The following is a 12,065-nucleotide window of genomic DNA, read 5'->3' as shown; positions in this document are numbered from 1 at the left end:
AGGGAGAAATAGACAAATTCAAATATAGAGTGGAAATTTCCACATCCCCTGAGTCAGTAGAAGTAGAAAGAAAATTGGTAAGGATATAGAAGAGCTGAATAACTTAGTCTAATTGATGTTTTTATGTATAGAACCCTCCACCGAACAGCAGGAAACACTTTCTTTTATATCCATGTGGAATATTTACCAAGATAGATCATAACTCAAAAAAGAAAACCGAACATGCTATAGGCAGAATAACTGGACTCTCACCCTTGGCTGATGGGGACGTCAAACAGTATAGCCGCTTTGGTAAATAGTTTGGCAGTTTCTTACAAAGCTAAATACACACTTACTATGACACCCAGCAATCCCACTTATAGGTATTCACCCAAAGAAAATATACACATAAAAGGTGTATATAAAAGTTTATAGTGTACAGATTCATAACTGCCCCAAACTGGAAACAACCCACATGTCTATCAACTAAGGGGTGCATAAATACACTATGGTGCATCCATACAAAAGAAAAAGAAATTCATACAGAGGCACAGTTTAGCAACAGAGAGAAACAAAATACTGAAACACACCACAACTGGCTGAGTGTGAGAGGTATTATGACGACTGAATGAAGCTGGGCTTGAGAGAGTATGTACCATAAGCTTCCATTTACAGAACATTCACACCTGGAAAAAGCAAATCTTTAGGGTAGAGAGAGGGGTCATGAAGGAACTTTTTTCAGTATAAAAAAAAGAACTTCTGACACAGTTAAGAAAATGAAAAGACAGAGACTTCCCTTGTGGTCTGTGCTCCCAATGCAGGGGGCCCAGGTTCAGTCCCTGGTCAGGGAACTTCAGGTCCCACGTGCCGCAAGTAAGAGTTAACATGCTGCAATGAAGATGGGAGATCCCGCATGCAACAAATAATAAATAAAATAAATATTAAAAAAATAAATAAAGAGACAAGAGAGGGGAGACTAGGAGAAAATATTGAAGCACAGACATCTGACAATGGACTTGTATCTACAATATATAAACAACTCTTGAAAAGTGAAAGTGTTAGGCACTCGGTCTTGTCCAACTCTTTGTGACCCCATGGACTATAACCCACCAGGTTCTTCTGTCCATGGGATTCTCCAGGCGATGGAGTGGGTTGCCATTTCCTTCTCCCGGGGATCTTCCTGACCCAGAGATTGAACCCGGGTCTCACACATTACAGGCAGACTCTTTACCAACTGAGCCACCGGGGAAGACCGCTTACTCTTCAATAGTAAAACAGCTCTTATGCTTCAATAATAAAAAGATAAACCTTTTAAAAATAGGTGAAGAATTTGAAAAGACACTTCACAAAAGAAGATATATGAATGGCCAATGAGCACATGTTCAGCATCATTAGTCATCAGTGATATGAAAATTAAAACCACAGTGCAATACCACTATGCTCATGAGATGGCTAAAACTAAAAAGACAGATAACAATAAGTGTTGATGAGGATAGGAAAGGATAAATTTTCCTACATGGTTGTTTGGAAAAGAAGCTGGGCAGATCCTTAAGAAGTGAAATATATTCTTATCATTTGACCCAGCAATCCGATTGCTTTGCATATGTGCCCCTGGTTGGTGATCATTGGAGATTTGCTGGTCATCAACTCCATTAATGGTTCAGGTCTGCTACAACCACACTCTATTTGCCCTTGTGGGTCTCAGAGTGCTAGGCCTTTTTATGTGCTTATGTAATTGTGAGAGTTTTTCTAGCTGGTTTCTGCCATTGGGTTGTCAGAGTAAATTCTTGTCAGTGTTCTTGTCTGTAGCAGCCTCTCTCTAATTCTGCCTTCAATCTGCTGAGTCCTTAATGAGAGCAAGGATGCTATTTGTTATGACTGTTTCCTGGCTTCAGTTCTTTATGCCCTATTCGCACATTATCTCATGTCATCTGCCAGGACAGGAACGGTCTCTGTCATTACCACTGGGTCCCCAGGGATGGCACAGTGTTGAGATTCAGATCCGGGTAGACCTGGCTCCAGTGTGTTCACAAGCGCTGAGCTGAGAGCGTGAACCTTGAACTCAGCTGTCAGCTCCGTGCAAAGACTGAGCTGGATGGGGGAGGCTGGGGAGGGGCTGCAGGGGCAGGCGGGCTTCCCAGAGTTAGACGGGATCTTGAGTCTGGAAGCTCTGGGCAGCAGAGAAAAGCCTGAAGCCCAGCTAGAGTTTCTCTAGATGACCAGCCCAGTGGTCACCTGCGAGGATGGCGGGCGAGCCTGAGTACAGTGCATTCAATGCCAGATGTTCTGAGCCTCGAATGCCAGGCCGTGGTGTGATGCCAGGCCTAGGCATCAGGTCCAGGGCCCCCACTGTGGGGTCAGTGCTAGCCTAGCTAACAGCCCTTGCAGATGAAGGCATGCTGTCTAGAGCTGGCTCCCTAAGAGGCCGGGTCCCCTCCCCTGGCAGGAGAGAGGAGAGGGCTCGGGAGTCAGGCACTGCACAGAGAAGCCCCGCTCAGGCTTTCCAGTTGCCATTTGCAGGGACTTCTCCCGTTCTCAGGAGATAACAGCTTTTCCTTTCCTCCCTGTCGGCTCCCCTCTGAGGGGCGTCCTCTTCCCCAGTGGGGGCAAGTGGCCACAATGAGTGTGAACATCAGGGAAGTGACCGCAGTCCCAGGTAAATGGGCTCCGCTTCTTCCCGAGCACGTTCCCGTGGCAGCGGGAAGTCGCATCCGGCAGGCGAGTCCACACCTCCTGCAGCTGTCCCAGGAAGGCTCCAAGCAGATGGTGGGGCCCCGGTGTCTGAACGTGCTGTCGGCCTCCACCCCCAAGGCATCCTTCTTTGTCCCCTTCCTTTCCAAGCACGAGCAGCTGCAGGAGTTTCAGGACCTGGCAGAATGAAGATGTGAGGCGCTCATTCAAAAAATATTCAGAATTTCAAAGCGGAGACAGCAGAGCATTAAAGCCAAGTGTGGGATGCTCTGAACCCAGGGCTCCATGGGGCTGCCCGAGACACGCACCCTGTCCCCTGGCCTTGACTCGCTCTCTCCTGCGAGAGAAGCTAAGTTACATGTCCTCCACTTGTGGGTGGAGTGGCACGAGGGGGCACCTCTCAGCCCAGGGGTGACACCTCTGTCCCCTGCTTATTGGGCCAAACCCAGCTGGGTTCCATCTCTCCTCGCTTGGGAGGGGAGATAAGGATGTATGTTCTTGATTTTCCTCTGACTCCTCTTTCTGTTTGTCTGGGCCCCACTCCCGCCCCTAAACTTACAGTCTTAACATACTGTCTTCTCTCCAACCAAGCCCTCCTCCAAAACAATAGATTTCCTTGTGATCGATATGAGTCTGCAAGCCGTGTCGATGGCTTTCAGCACATCCTTTCATATCCCCACGAGCTGGTCCACACTCCTTCTTCAAAGTGCGGGCTCCACAGCAGGGCAGGTAATGAGCTGAGCTGGCCGGCTCTTCTCCGGCCTCCCAAGGCTTTGATACGAACCAGCGCCCCTCCCCTCCCGGAGTCTGTCTCTGCCCTCAGCCTGGGGACGCTGCAGCCCACGAACAAAGGCCTAGCTTCACCCCGAGAAGCGTGAGCCCCCAGCAGGCTGAGGTTGCTTGCTTGTTCAGTCACTGATCTCTGATGTGCCAGGTGTAGGTGAAGCCTGGGAGGAAGCTGGAGGAGGGATGGGAAGCAGTCACTCACACCCCAGGGTCCCAGGTTCGAATTCCAGCTCTGCCACCCACTGGATTTCTACCTAGGCGGGTATTGGAGCTCCCTCTGCCCTCAGTTTCCCCAGAACCTACCTCCATGAGGCTGTGGTCGGTGAGAGGGAGCAGGACAGGGGTGGAGCAAGCACCTGCCAGTAAGGGCCTGGGAACTGTGAGCCAAGGTCAAGGAGGCAGCCTGCGCCCCACACGTGAGAGTCACAGCCAGACGTTCCAGGGAGGCACGTGCTCAGCCTTCAGACCAGGACCCCAACACCCACCCGCCCGCCCGCCCCGAGGCTCCATCCAGTCTCCCTCCTCTCGGGCCCCTTGGCCCCCTCGGATCGGGGTGCCTCCCCCTCAGGCTCTGGGCTCACCTGGGAACACACCTGTCTCCCTGGCCTCCAGCTCCGGTCACGCTTCAGTCCCCAAAACTGCCTTTCTCAGGGACATGTCCCCCCCCAGCCCTCACTACAGCAGGGCCTCTTGAATGCCCTCCTGGCCCCTGGGCTGGTATTTCAAGATATATATGTACATAGTTTTACATTTTAATTATTTGTGTGATTGTTTGGTTAACTTCTGCCTCCCCCGCTCACTGGATGCCCCAGAGGACAAGGGTGTTACCCACTGTTCGCCATCATGTCCTTGGTGCTGCATAGCACGCAGCCAGCTGTGAAAGCCTGGGACGCTCTGGTTGCACAAGGAAAAGAGTTTCTAGATCAGAGAGACAGAGACAGGGAGAGACAGAGAGAGGACACATAGAGACACGGAGAGACATGCACACACAGAGAGAACTCCAAGAGGCCCTGTGTGGTTGGTGTGGGCACAGCAGGGAGGGACATAGGGCTGCCAGTGGGGTCCAGATGCCCTTGGGCTGCAGACCACCTGGCCCTGCAGCCTGGACTGAGGATGTGGGCCTCTCTCCCGAGGGCGCCGGCGCCTCTGAAGGGCATCTCCTGGCCACGTGGCGGCCCCTGATGTGCATTTTAGGAAGATCACTGGCAGCTATTCGGAGAGTGGATTTATGGCCCGGCTCCTTTGTTCAAATCCCCAGGGTCATTTTCTTCTTTTTTTAATAGGATTCTGCTTGTGAGGGACTGAGCCTGAGCTGATTGTTTCTTCCTAACTTGCTTTGTGACCTTGGGCAAGTCCTGGCTGCTCTGCAGGAAGCAGGGGATGGACCCTTGCCTGCTCCTCCCAGCCAAGCAGCTGTGGTCTCCCAAGCCTTCTGCCCTGCTCCCTACCCACCACCATCCCCTACCTGAGAAAAGTCCCCTCAGCCTCACAGGGCTACGAGAAAGGGGTCTTCTTTCCACTGGGTGTGGGGCAGTCTTTAGAGTATCACACTTGTGATTTCTCCAGGAGGGGTGTACACAAAGCTGCTCCCCAGGGCGATGGCTGTTACTCGGTACAAATTATACCTGGGTCTGTGTTGTTTGGGGGCCTCCCAGGTGGCTCAGTGGTAAAGAATCTGCCTGTCAAGCAGGAGACACAGGTTCGATCCCTGGGTTGGAAAGATTCCCTGGAGTAGGACATGGCAACCCACTCCAGTATTCTTGCCTGGAAAATTCCATAGACAGAGGAGCCTGGCAGCTACACTCCATGTGGCCACAAAGAGTCGGACACAACTAAGCATGCCCTGTGCTGTTTGGCTCCCATGATGAGGATAGTCACATGGACTGATTCTTGTTTCTGTCCAACTCCCATTTCCCCACCCTATCGCTTCAGGCCCCTGATCTTGGCTCTCCTTGGTGGCTGCCCTGGAGAAGATGGTGGTCGCCCAGGTGACAGGGCAACCTGACTTTTTACTCTGTGGCTGCCCTTCTGCACACAGGGGTAGGGGTGCCCAAGGTGATGGAGCTCCTCTGGGTACCATTTAAAACAATGCCGGCTGAAAAACCCCTCTCGGCTTCTTAATACTGCCTAAACCAGCTCTCCCTCCAGATTCATAAAGTTCGCCTAACTTTCCTCTGCCACCCAGGAGGGACCTCCACTGCACTTGAAAACAAACAAACAAAAAAACACCTACGGGTTTTTTGCTGTTGTTATTTCTCTGCAAAACACGGGAGGGTTTTTGGCTAGAAGTCCGGGAGAGTTGGGGTGGGCAGGAGGGAGGATAAGTTTCGCAGTGGTTTCTTGTCCTAAGGAAAACATGCTTTCGGTTATGAAGTACGCCCCCTTGAAATCTCACTTGACATTCTGTGAAGAAAGAGGAACTTTTTAAGAAGCTGGCTGAGCCACCTAATACCTTGCCTCCAGAGTGAAGCCTTTTTTGAAAGATTAATATCGAGCTGGAGACAGCCAGTGACGGTGATTGTACTGATCCTGGCTTGTTCTCTGCCCGCATTGTCTCGGCCCTGGAAGCCGCATGAAAGCTCCATCCGGTGTGTGCCCGGGGCTGGTGAGGCCAGCTCAGTTCCATGAAAGGCTGCCAGTCCCGAGGTGTCCTCGCAGCCCCCTGGGAGGCGGGTGGATCTGAGCAGCTGCTGTCCCTTCTTACATCTCTTTCCGGAACGGGGAAGAAGGGCCAGGCGCTGCTTTTGGTGTTTCTGGGCATTTTTAAATGGAATTAAGGATGATTTCCCTAAACCCAGCTATCTTTCATGCTGCTTCCCTCCCGTCATCTGCTTAAGAGCTATCACCCCGAGCAGGCTTCCCTGCCTCCCTGCTTGTGTCTCTTTAACCAGAGAAAACCACGGAAAGGAAACTTCGGGGCACGAGGCGGGTCCTGGACCTTCTGAGACACAAAGTATTCCCATGGATACTCTTTGCCGTGCTGTGTGCTGGTTAAAATGAAGTGTCTTAAGTCGTGGTCTTGGCCTGGGTCAGGGTAGACTGGACTCTCTCCCCCAAGGCCACGGAGGAACCTCTCAGACTGGATAGGTGTGGGTGGCAGTGGGCTCGAACCCTGCTAAAGCTTAGAAGCATCACCCCCGGAGCAGGACCTGTGGGTTCCCCAGGGTTGTCTGGACATGGCCTCTACCTGGAGCTGTGGGGGTCAGCTCGGAGTTACCTGTTGGCTTTGACGTTTTACCTCTTCCATCCACTTGGCTGGTCCTACCAAGCAGGCCCAACTTCACCTTGGGCAGCCTTGGGACCTTGGCTTGCTTGACCTGCCCCAGACATAGTTAAAGTCTTCCCCCTGCCCCCACCCCACCTCCTGTGGGGGGAGAAAAAAAAACAAGCCTTGAGCTAAATGATCTTTTTATGCATCATTCCATGGATAATGAATTTCCAATGGTTTCATCTGCAAGTGAAGGTAGTTTCAGAACTGTAAATCTTATGGAAACAGGAGTTTCTCCATCCAGAGGGAGGCAGGCGGTGCAGAAAACCTGCTTACCACGAGGGCGAGTTCCCCGCCCACATCCAGCACCTGATCACTGACCCGCTCTGGACTGGATGTTGATTAACTTCACCAGGAGTTTCCCCTCAGTGTCTGAGGGCAACTTCTGACCCGGATAAAGTCTGCACTCAGCGCGTGACCTTTCCAGAGAGGCAGTGGCGTGTCCCCTCTGGGGTCTGTGAAATAATAAATCACCAGAGGGCTGCTCAAGGAGACTGACAAAGGACAAAGAAGGGACAATAGCTCTAACTTCCAGGGAGCAGTGATTGTTTTGAAATGTAATTATGATCCAATAATACAAATATCAACATCTGGAATTCTGCAGTCTCTCTCTCTGCCTGATCTGTTTAGAAATGAAATGCTAATCAGGCACAATGTCTTCTCTGTTCACGGGCAGAGAGCAAGGCGTTTGGGGAAAGCAGATCTCTTAGTGTGATTGTCATTGAGAAGCTCCAAGGGTGCAGGGCCATCATCGGTCAGGTCTCTACCCTCAGCGACTGATGGTCCAAAGAAACCTGAACCAACAGAGGCCTGGGAAAAATACCCTCAGAACCAGTGATGTTTGAAGAGCTCCAAGAAAGAAGCCAGGCTTGGTCAAATATTTGCACTTGTCCTATGCACTTCTGTCCTGGGCTAAAATGATGAATTCTAGACCAGGAATCTCAGGATTTTTTTTTTTCCCTCTGGAATTAAGGTCAGGAAAAGGAGAAGATGCTTTGCCCTCCAGGAGGCTGAATTGGCTGCAATTTGCCCAGGGTCTTGGTTATTTGTGCTGAGTCCCTCTAGAAGTTCTCTTTTCTGGGTGCTTGGAGCTTCTTTTATTCTAAACTTGCTAAACTGCTTCCAAGCTATCGATGAGGTTGGGGAAAACAACCCCAGATTCGTACCTTCAGATCCCAAGCTTTGGAAAACCCAAAGTCTGTCCTTTTCCCTAATTTGATGACCAAAGGAGAACTAAAGTCAAAAAAACCAAAATGGAACGTTGAAAATTACAATAGTCCTCTCGAACCTTTCAGGGGCAATGTTCTCAGGCATTTTCTTCCAGTCAGAAAGCAGAGACCCTTTCCTAGGAGAAAGAAAAAGGGCTTCAAAGTTCTCCAAGAGGTGATTAATTCCTCAAGGTTATTAATTTTTAACTTTTGATGACTTTTATTACCCAGGCTTATGCATTTTGCCTCAAAGGCCCTAAGACAGGAAAGATGGCCCAGAAGAATTTGGCAAATACTTACAAAAAAACAAACGAACAAAAAAACCCAAGAAACCCTACAGTTTTCGGATTCATTGCTCTAACTGTGTTCTTCCAGGTCCCAGTTAATGGGGTAAAAGAAAGCTGCAGGCTCCAGGTGTCCTGAAAGTGCTGACGAACCCAGAAGGATTATAGAGCTCCTCCCTTCAAACCCAGAGCCCACATAGTTTTAATAACCAGATGTTTATTTAGCCAGAATTCATTTAGCTGTGTATGATACAAGCTGCTACAAATGTCAGAAATCAAGCAGTTTGTCAGTGCACAAAGTTTGATGGCTAGGAAGAGAAAATCTTTATTTTTTTCTTTTGGTAAACTGGACAGACCTCCTAAATAGGGAATAACAAAATGGTTGTGGTTTCCTACCCGCTCCTGGACACAGATCATGGACCCTCAGGTCTAGAAATGTGTCTGTGTCCCAGAAGGGAATGTGGGCGAGGGTGCCTGTGAAGCCAGGTGGTGAGGCTGCTCTCTGGGGTCAGGCATTTTGTTCTTACTGCTTTAATGACTTTTTTCTGCCTTCACATCTTTATTGAGAGCGAGCAAGGAGGCCCCTGATGCCTCAGCTCCCAGCAAACTCGCTTTTGGACACTTGCGTTTGCGCCGGAGCCGTTACATTTTCCGTTTTCTAGGCGGGAATGGAATGTTGATCCTGTGTGATTGTTTTATTTATTTTATACGTTTTCCTTGGAATGTCTACACATGGCTGCTGCCCTGGGTTTGCGGCCTCCTGATTTACGGTAGTTATAAACATTCCAAAGTAGACATGTCAGTTAAATGATACAATAACATTGTACAGTTACCATTCTGTTATAAATGTGCCCAGGGTGCCAAAAGACCCATGTTCTGTGCCCCCTCCCCACACCCCTCCCTTCCTGCTACCTACGCAGTGATGACTTTGGAAGCCCCCAGCTCCATGGAAAGACGGCAGAAGATCTAAGCTTTAGTAAGAAAGTGGCCTCAACCCTACCAGCCCTGTGCTCTGGAAAATATTTCCAAGAGCTTCAGTACTGGTGTCCAGAAGCAATATGCTCGTCTGAGGATCACATCTGAACTTTCTTTCCACCGAAAATCACATTTATTTCCATAAGCTGTGTCTTCCCAAGAGAGATGCAGCTCCAAGATGGCATTCGGTTGAGTGGCTGAGGTGATGACCTGTCTTTCTCAGGCCACCACTGCCTTTCCACCTCACCCACACAGAAATAGTGGTTTATTTCCCTAAAAGACATTGAAAGAGGGAAAGAAGAAAACCTTTTCATGGACGCAGCCATTTGGAGGCTTAGCATTCGATCAGAAAACCCCATTAGCTCAGTATCTCCCGTGGAGACATACCGAGGTGAGATTCCTTACACATCTTTCCACAGAAAACACCAGACAGCATCCAGACTGCAATAAATGCCCATTTTTGACTGACAGGTGAAAATCTGAGAACAGATATTTGAGGTAAAATGTCCATGTGGAGAATTTCCATTTTCTATCCTACAACAGGGATCAGCAGAGTATGGCCCTAGATAACTCTTCAAACCAACCACTTCTTTCTATCACTATCTCTTTCCAGGTCACCACTCTCTCTTTTGGATGATTGCAATAGGTTCTTAGCTGGTTTTCCTAAAGCCCTTCCATTCATCTATCCCTTCCACCACTTCTTCCACCATCCCATCATCCATCCATCCCACCATCTCATTATCCATCTATCCATCCATCCATTTCACTGTCCATCCATCCATCCATCTCACCATCCATCTGTCCATCCATCCATCCATCCATCTACCTACCTAACCACCACTTGTGCATTTTGTAGTGACTATGTCCCATCAACCAAATGCCAAAACCCAGAGAAGGGGCTGAAGAAGTTTGGATAGGAGGAGGGAAGGGGACTATCTCTTTTCTTTGGTGAGATAGGCTGCAAACCTACATTTTAAAAAGAACTAGGAGAGAAAGGAAAGAGGGGAAAGAAAAGACTTTGTGGTGTTGGGACAGGAGTGAGTGAAGGTGAAGTGAATGAGTCTCAGAGGGAAACTGGGTGGGAGAAAAAATAGGATATAAGCCATGATTCTCGGACTTTCAAGGGCCAGCAAGAGCTCACAGGTGCCACTGTTTCTGTTTTAGGGTGAAACATAGACCGTTTCAATTTGAGTCCAATAGAATTTCTCAGTGCAAGTCTGCAATGGTGCCATAACGCATTTTCACCCTCAGATGTTCACCAGGACCATCCGAGTCCTCTGTCAGCAAAGAAACAGGTCCTGACCTTTTGTTCGCATGCGTCTGTCTTATCTGCAGTGCCATCTGCAATTTCTTGTGGACACATTACGGCTCTTCGGGAATTTCAAACCCCAATCCATCCTCCTTCACAGGGTAATTTCCACTTGGTCCAAATCATCTAAAGACAGATCTTAGGCTCCCCCTCCCCAACTCTACTAGAAGTTTCTCTGTTCTGTTCTTTGCGTTTCTTTCTTTAGTACCATTTTTATTGTTGTTCTATGAAAAAATGCAAGTTAAAATATGAGATTCTTTCTTAATTTCTTTAATAAGTTTGTTTGAAATGCATATCTCTGAGGGTCACGTGACGGTGAACTGTTTGTGGGCAGGGACTCTGCTTATGTCCAACCCCAGTGCCAAGCATGAGGCTGGTATTTAGTATGTGCTCAGTAAATGTTTAGTGGGGAAGGTGTCCTCGGATCCCAAGAGAGCTAACACCCTCCCTGAGATGCCCTGGAGGAACCACTCTCTGAGCTCACGCTTCATTTCCTGTCTCATGCCTGCAGAAATGGACCAGCTGCTCCATTCCAGTTGTTTAATATTGGACTTCCATCTTCCTCCACACCGGGCTGGCCTCAGCTCTGCCTCCATCAATTCTCCAAGGCCGTCCAAGGAGCTTCATGAAACCAGATGTCTGCAGACGGCTGGCGTGACCCGAGGAGGTTCACGCCTCACTGCCTTGCAGTCTGGCATCCTCTATCAACATCTGCAGCCCAGGCAGGGTCTCCAGGCAGACCCCCTTCCCTGCAACTCCCAGAGGGCTTGCCTGGCTATTCCTGGGTGGGCACCCTTCTGTGTCAGGGCCATCGTGGTAAGCAGTGGTCTCGATCGCAGGCTGGGGAGTCTCAACCTTCACTCCTCGTCCAGTTAGCTCTGCGATGCTGGGAGGGAGCCCTGTCATCCTCAGGCCTTGGTTAATTTTCTGTAAACTGGAGATAAAACAGGGCCTGCCTAGTAGGCACCCAACGCACCATGCAAGATTTATGGCCCCTGTTCTTGATTGACGGCAAAGCTCGGGCTCCGGGGAGGACTTGCAGTACTTTGGAGCAAGGTCCTTTTGGGTGCCCACAGTGGGGGCAGGGAAGTGGTGTTTTTACTCTCTGATTCTGTCCTCAGAGATGCAGGAAACTGCTGACCCAGGTCAGGTGGCTGGACCTCGCCGCTTCTGTGACAGCCTCTGCTTGTCACCCCGACAAAGGCCAGGTATCCCCCACGCCTGCCTATGGCTTTCCGTGGCTATATTAAAATACCTGCTGGCAGCTGGGACTCCCTCCCAGAGACCTGCAAATGAGCGCTGGCCCACGTCGAAATGATTTAAAACACGCTTTGTTTATGCTCTTGCGGGCGGACGAGACCTGCATGTGAAGCAGTCCAGCGGATCCTGGGCAAGGGAGGTGGGGAGGTTTCGGGGCTGCAGCTATTTCTGGGGTGCAGCCCTGAGGCTGATAAGGTGGAGGGGTAACCGCTGGGGGCTGGGATGGGGACCACAGGTGACCAGCTCCTTTGTCAAAGGAGAAGCCCAGAGAACACAGGGGCAAAATTCCATCCTTTCCTTTGGCA

At 49.8% G+C, this 12,065-nt stretch overlaps 1 long non-coding RNA gene across 1 annotated transcript in view; it reads left to right on the top strand.

Annotated features, from left to right (window-relative positions):
• The window catches only part of LOC122681900, a 54,440-nt gene extending 42,683 nt beyond the window's left edge, over positions 1-11,757 (top strand). Inside the window, exon 3 of the long non-coding RNA XR_006337132.1 lies at positions 11,012-11,757. This is a non-coding gene — a long non-coding RNA (uncharacterized LOC122681900). The remainder of the gene's footprint in view (positions 1-11,011) is intronic.
• Positions 11,758-12,065: the final 308 nt, after the last annotated feature.

The sequence above is a fragment of the Cervus elaphus genome, chromosome 23, assembly GCF_910594005.1.
Source record: "Cervus elaphus chromosome 23, mCerEla1.1, whole genome shotgun sequence".
Lineage (NCBI taxonomy): Eukaryota > Metazoa > Chordata > Mammalia > Artiodactyla > Cervidae > Cervus > Cervus elaphus.
Note: the sequence above shows the minus strand (reverse complement) of the source record. Positions and strands in the feature narration are given on the sequence as shown.